The 11,798-nt window shown below is 45.3% G+C and overlaps 1 long non-coding RNA gene across 1 annotated transcript; it reads left to right on the plus strand.

The window, feature by feature from the left end:
• Window positions 1-10,126: 10,126 nt before the first annotated feature.
• Window positions 10,127-11,247, plus strand: LOC135383971 (uncharacterized). Its single transcript, XR_010420187.1, has 2 exons — window positions 10,127-10,289; window positions 10,963-11,247. It is a non-coding gene; the product is annotated as an uncharacterized LOC135383971 (long non-coding RNA).
• The last annotated feature ends 551 nt before the right edge of the window (window positions 11,248-11,798 follow it).

Here is an 11,798-nt window from a genome sequence, read left to right on the forward strand (position 1 = left end):
GCGCTTTGGATTGTTGTAAATTCGATTAAATACTGCTACGGAAATATTTTTCGGGTGACGTTTCTGCGCTAAAACATAGAAAAATTTCCAATGCGGAAGCAAAAAGGTTCGGTAGATTGCTTCGGGACGGCCTTCGGCAGCATTTCCACGCTGAAATGTGTAGATAAGGCGATTTGATCGAATTGTTTTTTTTTAACATTATGATACGCGAAACTCAAAGCGAAAACCCGAGGTCCAAACTTGATGTGAATGGTGCCCGTTCTAGGAAAACAAAATGCCTCGTAGTTCGAGCTTCCAAAATAAAGTACGTTGTGCTTCAGTAGTGGTGGAGCAGACGTAACAAACGTGTGAAGGGTAAGATCGGCTAAAAACTGTCCCCTAAGATGCTTGCCATCTCTGCTCTCAGCTTACACAAGGTGCGCAACGGACGTAACTGAAGCTGCAAACAGACACGGACGACAAACTGACAGAACCAGGTCGTCCGTGTCTGTTTGCCGCTTCACTTATGTTCTATGGATACTACCCCACTTCGTAACCTTAGTGCGTAAGGAATTCGCTGCAGGACCTGAAACTTCGTTTGACAGACTCTAAACTTCGTACGGGGTACGACACTTTTTAAGTTCATCTGAAACTCTACAAAAATCAAACGCTGGAACGCTTCTTCTTCAAGTCGTTTCATATGCGCTGCAAAACACCTTCTTTACTGTTTTCCAAACCTGCTCCAACCTTCCAGACTTCTCGTGCTCCAGTTTCAGCTCCAAAAGTTCAGGCAACACTTCCACCCACCTAGGACCAACCCTTGTTACGACGGATACACAGCTAACGTGTCAGGAAGTTGTTGCGACAGTGTTCCGCTGTTCCCTTACGATTCGTGTTGGGTCGAGTGTCTAACGCACAACGCTCGTCACCCTGAGAATATGTAAAGCAAAAATTTAGCGAAATTTCATTCCCTTCTCCAGCGACAACTTTACATAGGGCCAACCACCTCCACCCTCCAACATGTAGGTCCGTCCGTGGCTTTATAGACTTTATAGGGTCACATGACACCTCGTGGCAGTGACGCCACTACGTGATGGCCACACTAATGTGTGTGCGGTTTGCTGAAATTCTGTAATCACCACGGTATCAGCGCAGAAATTTAAACGGTTTCACAAAACATGAAAGGGCATTCGAGGAGAGTTGAACAGTATTTCAAAAAGAGTTTCTTCAGAAATTTACCGCCAACGACGGCCTAATAAAGCTACGGAATTTAAACGTGTATTTATTTATTTATTTATTTCATGATACCCGAAAAGGTCTTACGACATCACATGGTGTAGTGTGGAGAAAATCATACAAAACACACCATAAACAAGCGATATCATAGCAAGTCTAATCGCAAAGGTTGTAAACAGAAACACATAAACGATGGTAATGGGTGTAATACAATAAGAAATAACAACAACATTGAAAATGGGGATGGATGGGGACTGGTAATGCAGTATTTCTGCGACTGCCAGGGGAGTGGGGAGCGTTCCAGTGCACTGTGGTCCGTCAAAGGAAGGATTTAAAAAAGGTGTCTGTGCAGCAATAAAAATGTAGGATATTTAATTGCTGGTCTAATCTGCGGCAAATAACAGAGGAACGAGCTACCGGTGAACGATCAGGAGGAATGGTATGAACAAATTGATGGAAGAGAAATAACCTTGCGCGAAGACGACGATTTTCACGATCGGGAAGCTGAAGTTCCTGTTCAATTGCAGTGCTATAGAATAAGTGCGGGAATAATCGTTTGTCACAAATCTAGCCGCTTTGTTCTGGACGGCCTCAACGCAGGTGGATAATTAGAATTGGGCAGGACCCCATAATGCAGCTGCATATTGTAGTTTCGAACGCACCAAAGTCATGTACGCAAGTTTCTTTAGATGTTGAGGAGTCGATTTAAGATTTCGTCTAATGTATCCAAGTGATCGGTTCGCGTTCTTCTTTTTTTATTATTATTATTTTGCGATGTAATCGACGTTTGACATATTTGACACAATATCCAATAGATGCAGTTTGTTTTTTCCTAGCATTTTGTAGGATTAAGCGGCTGGTGTGGCTGTGCAGAAAATGAAACGACGAGCTTTGACGAGCTTAAGAACGCAAGAAGAAATGAAAACAATACTAACGTACGTGGCGCACATATTTCAGAATTCGACAATTATATTCATGTAAAGAAAACGCCCCTATTTTTGCGGCTACCCCTCCACAATGTGGAGGAACATTTTGGTGAAATGTAAATGTAACCCACGATCACGATTTCTTATCACCCACGATCCCTATGCGAGCCATAGGGGATTAAGCTGATAATCTGCCGGCGAAAAGTGAGCCCGGAAATTGATGCTATTACAGAATAAATTGTGATGCTAGCCACACTGAGGGATACGAGCTCACTAAGCAAGGAAAATAACGTAAAAGAGAAATTGCTTATTTACCCTTCGAAGAACAGCTGCAAGTGACGCTTAAAGAAACAAAATGTGCGTTCTCAGCAGGGTCATCCTTTCCATTCTCATCTCTTTGCTATGTGCTTATAAAACTCTGACGAGGAATCTCGTGCACTTTATGGTGCAACGATAAGTGATTTCTTCTCTCATCAACGTCATTGTCAATATCACCACTCTATGTTCCAGCGAGAAAAAGATGCAAACTTGGCCCTGCCGCTATGGTTATTACGATTGATATTCGTGCAACAATGATACCGTTGTAGAAACGTAATTTCCACTCAAACTCAGTTTCCACTTTGTTGAATAATACTTGAAGCTTCACTTCTCTGTATTTTTGGGTTTCAGGCCATCAAAATTTATTTCGTCTCTCACATCAAATCGAACAGCATCGAAGGAAAAAAGGAAAAGGAAACGGAATCAACGTGTTCTCTACGCCATCCTCTTCTTTTCCATTCAGTTGCTTTTCGGTAATTCAAACTGCAACATTACCCCGTCTCCACCAAAAAGATAGTGGGTTAAATGTTCGTCACTTTTTTCGTGACGTTCTTTTTTGATCCTGAAGAAGGAGGAGCTTCCTCCGAAACGTCGACCATCTGTATTTTTGTAACTTTTCAAATCTAAGAGCTAATTATTTCTGTATGCATTAAACTACTAACTGTTTTACTTCCTTTCATGGAACTTCCGTCTCCGGCTCACTTATTCATTATTTTATATTAACACGCGGCTTTCAGACAATTTCTCTTTGCATTCTATATAGAGGGTGTCTCTTTTTAGGCGATACAGATTTTTAATTAAAAAAAAACTATAAGGGCTATAGATATGCTGTTTGCACATCTATCATCTGTGGGCCGGAGGACGTTCTTGGCCATATGTTGCTCAACCGTCAAATGACTAATTACCTAAAAATCGTTAATTAACTTTTTAATTATAAAAGCTACGAAGTTGTCCCAATGAGAACATCTGTTCCTTTCGGTGACCTGATATCGCAGCCGTTTTCAGAACAAAAATCGGTTCGGTAGATCGTCCGCAAAAAATTCGTGAAGGAACACAATTTTTTTTTTAGTTTGTTCATTGTGCATCTTCGGAGACCCGTCTTTCCTTCATCCCCAATGTGAGAGGGTGAAAGAGCACACTGTCTTTTCGTGCGTCCTGGAAAAAGATTAACAGAAAATGCAACTTAAGATAACGGCAGTTTCGGTAGCGTCACCCGATACATGTGTTTTTGTTTCGTTTCCGCAAGTTAAAGCTCATTTTCGACGCATGAGGCGGCACTGTGGCGGCATCTTCGACGCATGAGGCTCCTTCACCATCTCACATTGGGGGTGAAGGAAAGACGCGTCTCCGAAGATGCGCAATGAACAAAATAAAGAAGAAAAAGGTGCTCATTCACGAATTTTTTGCGGACGATTTACCGAACGGATTTTTGTTCTGAAAACGTCCACGATATCAGGTCACCGAAAGGACCAGATTTTCTCATTGGGACAACTTCATAGCTTTTATAATTAAAAAGTAAATTAACGATTTTTAGGTAATTAGTCATTTGACGGTTGAGCTACATATGGCCAGGAACGTCCGCCGGCCCAGAGATGATAGAAGTGAAAACAGCATGTCTATAGCCCTTACAGTTTTTTATGAAAAATCTGTATCGCTTAAAAAAAGACACTGTGTATATATATATATATGTATATACAAAGCAACTATATCCGAAGCTCTGTGGCTGCACGTTGAGCATATGTTTATAATTTGATCGTGCACTCCCAGCCGAGTACAGCTTCTTCGCTCTACTTGGAGCTCGACATCCCAGCTCTGGGAAGTGACACGATCTTGGGTCGGCGCTAACACTGTGTCTCGGCGAGACATTACATCAGTGTTCCAGAGGTGACGGCGCCACCTGTGGAGGCCACAGTGTAAGTACCAATGCCGCTGAGAGCCAAGATGCTTGAAGCGGCCGTCCACAGCTGGGATTGTGGCACGCTTGACTTGTAAACAAATACCTTATGTGCAGCCATGGAGCATTTGCTTATTTCTCTATTTGTATGCATATACAGGGTGTTTGCTCTAACGTGTCCAGAAATTATATTTAAAGCGAGCGACCAAAGAAAAGCAAGTGGTACTTTTCTGCTACTTGAGTAAGAAACAGGTACCGCTTCCCTAGTAGCACCTGCTTCTTAGTCACGAAGCTGAAAAGTAGCGCTCGTTTCTCTTTTATCGCTCGCTTTAAATAATATTTCTGGACACGTTAGAGCAAACACCCTCTATATATGTTTGTAATGCTCTAACGCCGCCATGCCAGTACTGGACAGCTGTTTCGACCTTATTGGGCCATCGTCAGCAGTACGTAGGCAGGCAACGCTTGAGCGGATGGCGTCCGAAAGTCACGTAGCACGTGACTCCTCCCGTGCTATGTGCAGCCAAAGAGCTCCGGCTACTTTTTCCCATATATAATAACGCAAGCTAATAATTATCACAGCTAATAAACGCCACATTATTATCAAAAGCTATATCAAATCGAATATCAGAATTACATATTATCAAAAATCCATACGCCTCTTTTGGGTCTCAGCGTTATACAGTTAATCGAGACTTACATACCTTTAGCCGAAATGAAACAGTGTACAGCACCTCGTACACACCAATGCAAGCTCCTTAACCAAATAATGCGTTCCGAGGTACGCTTAAATACCTCGCAGGAGGTGAACAATACAGCTTTCACTGAACTGCTAGAGATTCCCTGCAGAGAATGGGCTTAATTCCTGCTCCAAACCGCTTCAGGAACGCTGCCTGTTTAGCGTAAACGGGAGAATCCTAAAGCAGGACATCATCCATTTCGCAGAGAGCATTCCACGCGAGCGTTCGAAGTTGTTCGAGTTATTCGAGCAGATAACTACAATAGGTTTGTGCTCTATAGCGGCCTCGCAAGAGTGAATGCCGCTAATGAATCCGTGCGCGTGTAACCTCATTGTGTTCCCGAAACGTGTGCGCGTTTTAGGTTGAGCTGCACGGGCATTGTCACGTGTCCGAGACTGGACGATATTAGAAAAGGGTCCGCTACTAAGTAAAAATAATCAAACAATGGGAACCGCTTTCGATTCCTCCAAGTAGAAACGAGCGCCACATGGACGATAAACGCCACATCAAAATGTCCAGTGGACAGATAGAGACATATAGTGACACATTTATCCATGACAGATGCTTTTGGCAGCACCGTTCGTTAACTGATGATTCTTCGTAGGACGTGTGATAAACGTCGGTGGCTGAAATACCTGTCAGTTCAACATCTGAAGTGGGGCGTCTGAATCTTCTACGTCTAATATGATACGTCTTTTTTTTTAATATCTACAACGATGTGCAAATAAAAAAGACCGCTGCTATAATGGGCGCCGCTTCATTTCCCGGCCTACAAGTCTTGAAGCTATGCAGAAAGTTACCGGAGAAAGTTATGGAACTTGGCATGAGAGAAGCGAGTGCTGCTAGCGCATCACCGAGGCTAGTTCAAGCATACGGGTATGGTGAACTCTGACCACGAAAGCCAGACTGGGTTGATCGGCGACAGAGGTTTGACAGAGGTCGTTAAGGTGCCCAGTACGTAATGCTGGCACGAGACACTAATCTGAGATGGAGGTTCTCCAGCGTGGCTTCATTCTACGCCATAAATCAACACCACATCGATTCAAACCAACGGCATCTCCTGTAGATGTGTCTCATTCTTTTTTAGTGCTACTGTGTAGCAACTGACTGATACATGCGTCAGTGTGGCTTCAAACGTACCCAACTCCGTGTCCTTGATTGCTATTATGCCTGTAAATAATAAAGAATAAAAAGTTGCCGGGATAATGATGTTGAACAAATTCCGGAAAGTACAGCGCATCAAACAGGGACTATCATAAAAAGGGATTACTAGAGTTGCTTTGCGTAGAGCGAGGAAAATAAAAGTGAAATCGCAAATAAGCAGAATAGAATAGAAATAGAAAGAAAAAAAAATGGAAACGTAGGTCGCATTGGTGCGACCGAAAATAAGCACCCATTCAGTAAAACAATAGATATAGTAGTTCTAGAAATAAATTGCCATCTCAATTTTTTGTTTTATCAATCAATCAATAAATCAATTAAATGGCCTGTCGCCACATGCGGAAAGTAAAGGATGGAGAAGTTGAAGGGGGGGATATCTTTATTACGAAAAAAGAAAGTAAAGGTCAACCAGACAGAGGTCGGCTTGCTATTAAAAAAAATTGAAAATGGGGGAAGAAAAGAAAAGGAGAAGATAAAAGGCGAAAAGGGAAAGAAAAGAAAAGGAAAAGAAGAAAGGAAAAGGGGACGAAGAAAAGAAAAGGGGAAAACAAAGACGAGAAGAAAAGAAATGGAAGGACACAAAACTAAAACTGCTGGGATAGACGACGACAGAGGGCGTCACGGTGCAGAAGGTGTTGCCGGTAGTGTAGGATGCAGCGGGGAATATCACCCACCACGCCACAACTAGTGCAGAGCGGAGTGCTAGACTGACCCATTCTGAACAGTTGCAGCAGTGTGCGGGCGACGTTTAGACGAAGACGGTGCAGGAGCGATTCTTCGTGACGAGTGCAGCGACACGTAATAAAGAAATCCACTGCGGGGTCGAATGATTGCAGGTGACTGTTGTATGAGGCAGCCTCAGCTCTAAACGCTTGGGCCCGAGCAGCACACCGGCGGCGTATAGACATAGTACAAGTAGAAACAGTAAGGGGCTTATGTATCGTAGCATGATTCACAACTTGTGCAGCACGTCGTGCAGCCGCATCTGCGCGTGAGTTACCAGATAAGCCCACATGACCGGGAATCCACTGCAGAGAAAGAACGTGACCAGTTGCGCAAAGCCAATTGTATGCATGGATGGTCATGCTGGGCAGGTCACGTATGATGGTGGGGTGGGAAGACAGCAAAAGGAGGAGGGGCGCCCTGCTGTCAGTGAGGACAACCCAGGACTTCTCAGGTGGCAGACCAGCAATGTATTCTAGGGCTGCGAAGATGGCATACAGTTCCGCCTCAGTAGAGGACACAGGATAGGGCAACGTGTAGGCTTGTTCGTGATTCGTATATGTGACGTAAAAGGCTGCCCCTGATGTGTCACGCATCACAGATGCGTCTGTGAAGATTTGACGACAGCAAGGGTAGGTGGAGTTGATATGTGCCAAGGAGAGCTGATGGGCTGGATACTGGAGGAGCTCCGTGTTTTCGAGGAAGGTCCGGGATTGCAGGTTGAATGACGGGACGTTCAAGGGTCCGCATAGCTGGCGCAAAGGAGGGAGTAGGTGTCGTGGGCGGGAAATAATCCCATAGGCGGACAATGGCAGTACCGAAGGCGGAAGCAGGGCAGCTTTCTGCAATCTGACGAAGGGGATGGGAAGGGTGGGTCAGACAGCGGGCGTAGACGCGCAGGGTGGTTGAGTCCCGTAGAGTAGGAATAGGGTGTTCTCTAGCTTCTGCGAGGACGGAGCAGGTCTCCGTTGCCCGAGGGACTCCTAGGCAGACACGGAGGCTACGAGAAGCTCTCAGTCTGGGGTGGGACTGATTCCATGGAGGATAGGGAGGCTATACCGTAGCGTGCCCAAGAGAAGTGCCGTATGGACTCGGTGGAGGTCACGGCTGGAGGGGCCCAAGGACGCACCTGCGACACGCTTAAGGACGTTAACCAAGCTTGAAGCTTTGGCAACAAGTGTCTTCACGTGAGAGACCATGTCGAGCCTCGGTCAACGGTGAAACCCAAGTAACGGCAGGTTGAGACAAATGTTATGGGTGACCCAGCAAGTGATAATGGGCACTTGTGAAATGACTTCATTGAAAAGGCCATGGCTACAGTCTTGGCAGGTGAGATCGTTAGGATCGTCGGCGAGATAATGACATATTGTGTCGAAGGAGCCTTGCAGACGACGTTGGATCGCATCACGACGAAGGGCAGATGTCCAAAAACAAATATCGTCCGCATAGAGTGTAACGTGAGTGTATTTTGGCAGCTGTGCTGAAAGGGAGGCCATGACGAGATTAAACAATAGGCGGCTGAGTACGCTACCCTGTGGGACACCTCGTTGGACGTGATGCAAAGTAGTATCCCTGTCCGTATAGTGCGTACAAAGAGAGAACGGTCTGTGAGGAAGTCTCGCATCCATGGCGGGAAGAGAACTGAGAGAGCGCTTAGTATCTGGGCGACGGACAGCTGGCTTGTCCAAACTGGGGATATCCCCTAGGGTGTTTCACTGTGGTTTTAATACTGCTGCGTCGAGTCGTTCTTCTGGTCGTCGGGTCTTCTTCTATTGGTAAGAGTCGATCGTACGCGGCTATTAATTGCAGAGCCGAAGAACTTTCCTAGTGTCGTATCCGTTGAGATGCATTCTGCAAAAATGGAGTAAATCCGTCACCTCATCCGTCACCTCCCGATTTCATCCCATGCTGAGCTATGGTGCTCTGGGGTAGTCAGCCAAAAATAACAACAACAATAAATGAAGGAGAAGTGATGATGGCAATGTGATGACGGCGAAGTTGCAAATTTCCCATTCATGTTAACTTCATTTATTTGTTGTAGTTAAGTGGGTATTGCGGTCTCCTGTAATGCGTGCTTTCGCTGCTCTACCGTTCTGTACGCAGGAGCCGCAAACCAAACAATATTCCACTCCCTTGCCCTCTAAGCGATTTGTTGCTGTTCTGTTGCTATGAAGCGTACACGGCGTTTTCAGCACGGTTTGTTTGTTTTATTGAGATGCTCTAAGGGGCTATATTAGGGGCTATACAGATTTAATGGGTGACTGAATGCATGAAGGTCGGTGCGAAGATGATCATGCTGGAACACTATGGAATACAGAGGATGTGGGTTCGGGTCCTATAGCTGGCTAACCTTTTCAGTGACTTCCTTCTTGCATGATCATGCTGTTCGAGAGGGCAATTGTGGTGGAACTTCCTCGCTGTTTCTTTCTCCCGCTCTCTTTCTCTCTCGCGCGCGCTTTTTCTCCCTGGGGGCCAAGTAAATCAAAGCAGAATGAAATAGGAGGAGAGAAAGTAAAAATATAAGATTTGATACTGCATACGCGAAATCACACATAAATCAGCACACGACTTTCTGCTAACGCTCCTCCACGATGAGTGTGCACTGGTGCCCGATTTCACAAGACAGGAGGCGAGCACAGGGGACGCTCATGGAAAAGCGTTAATATTGTACGGCAATACGCCTTCGACATACACTTCCGCTGTCCTTTCCCCTTTATGTCGATGCTTCCGGGCCATTTCAAGATTCCTATTTGAGTGCACGTCAAGAAAAAAAAAAACATTTGTGATATGCTTCAGGTGGGGATCTCCATATATACATAAACAACCGGAACCCGGCATAAGAGAGCAGCTACTAAGCGGTGCCGCAATGCTGTGCCTGCCCTGTGAGTCTCCTAAGAAGCTTGCTCTGCGACTCCACTTTACAATTCAGATGTGTCTCACGCTCATTTTTGCTACGCATGGCGGCCTTATTACCGAAGCGAGGCGGAAAGCCGGCTTCCGTGATACTAAGTACGAGAACAACCAACCAGCAAAGCACTTACTTGATTCCATGAGAACAAGGACATTAGTGTCACATCAATCACTTCTCAGCACTGCGGCCGTCAGCGGGAAATTTGATGTCGATGCAGAATGTAAGTGGCATGCTTGCTTACATGTAACGTCAAAGAACAAGAGATGTAGTGCACGCGTTGGTATATATTTTGTTCGTTGCTGTTAGCAACGTACCTCGCACTGTAGGATCTTCACGAAAAACCCTGAACCGTGATGTGAACCACATGAGCAATGGATTAGTCTGAATCAGTGACGAACCAAGTGAGCTTTTCTTGGTCTTCTTTTCATTTCATTCTTTTCCTTTTCTGCTGCTCTTCAATAAAGTAGGAAGTTGACCTTGTCTTTGACAAACCTTTCCTGGTTTCTTCGAATAACGATATTATTTCTCTGCCCCCCTGAATTCTTCCACGGACATTCATCACTGTGACAACAAAACTGAAAAAAGCAGTCGTAATGTCCAGTTAGAAGTGGCGTCAGTTGTTGGCTCAGTTCTTGGCTCAGTTCTTGGCTGTGTCTCAGTTGTTGGCTCAGAAGTGGCTCTGTTGTTGGCTTGTAAGAAGTGGCCTCAGTTGTAAAAAACGAAGTAAACTTGTGAGATGGTGAGAGGGCGTTAAGAAAGATGTGTTCACCTTTTCACGACTAATCCACTTAAGTCAAGAATACAAAAGCACAAGGGCTAGACTGTCCCTCATTTTGGGATCAAGCATCGACGATACAAAAGGAGAGAACGCGACTTGTAAGCTGCTAATATCGCTACGAAGAATTATCTTGGAAGTACATTAGCTGCTGGTATATGCTACTACCATGACGACTAAACCTGAGCTTAGGCACAACAACAACCGGACGTAACGTAAGAGAACACAAGCTCGCGTTGCGTTACGCTACGTGGTGGTGGTGGTGCTAATGAAAGAGCTCGCCGTTGTCGTCCTCACAGACGTGGGCAACCGTGCGTCCAGGGCCGGCTTCTAAGGTGTCTGACAGCGTCCGAGGAGAACCCAGGAAAAACACCAGACAGCACAGCCGGCACCGGGATTCGACAGCAACGACCTGCAGTTGGTGTTATGCCCGAGCTCAGGCTTCACCGTGATGGATCGTGTCCACCAGCTTGCCTTCGTGTACGCTACGTGTATCTGTATGCTACGGCTTCCGATGAGATGTTTCTTGAATATTTATAATTGATTCCATAACATAAAATTTTATTGATTTCTGTAAATACGACGATACGTTTGTCATGTCTCACATTCCGGTGGTATAAGGCGACACTTGTGACTTGTAACTTCATTCTCATATATCTCATGTCTAATGTTTCGCGTGTAATGGGGTAGTGTACTGCTCCCCAATGGTGAATCACCCCATGTCACAGTCAGGATTTATTTGTTGTTGTTGTTGTGCAGATATAAAACTACGTGGCACGTGATATGAAGCGGCGCTGTCGGTGGCCATTGCAGCCCCACGGTGGCTGGGATGCTAAAGTGAACTTGTGTGTGTGTGTGTGGGGGGGGGGGTAATGTCGAAGCTGGCGTGCTGTTGCTGGCAATGCGCGAGTGGGCATCGTCACGACGATAGCAAAAAATGAGAAATAAAGATGAAGGTGGAGGGTTATTGAGGTATGTACAGGATGAATGAAACCAAAGTGCACTGTGGATGTGAGGTACGCTATAGAGGGATCTTTGCGCAAGACCCGATTCCTTGAGAAAACGCACGAGACGAGTTTTTGTTGATCGTGCTGCGTAAGAACCTTCGGTGTATAGATTCCATCGTCAACAAGTC

This window comes from Ornithodoros turicata, chromosome 2 (assembly GCF_037126465.1).
Source record: "Ornithodoros turicata isolate Travis chromosome 2, ASM3712646v1, whole genome shotgun sequence".
Lineage (NCBI taxonomy): Eukaryota > Metazoa > Arthropoda > Arachnida > Ixodida > Argasidae > Ornithodoros > Ornithodoros turicata.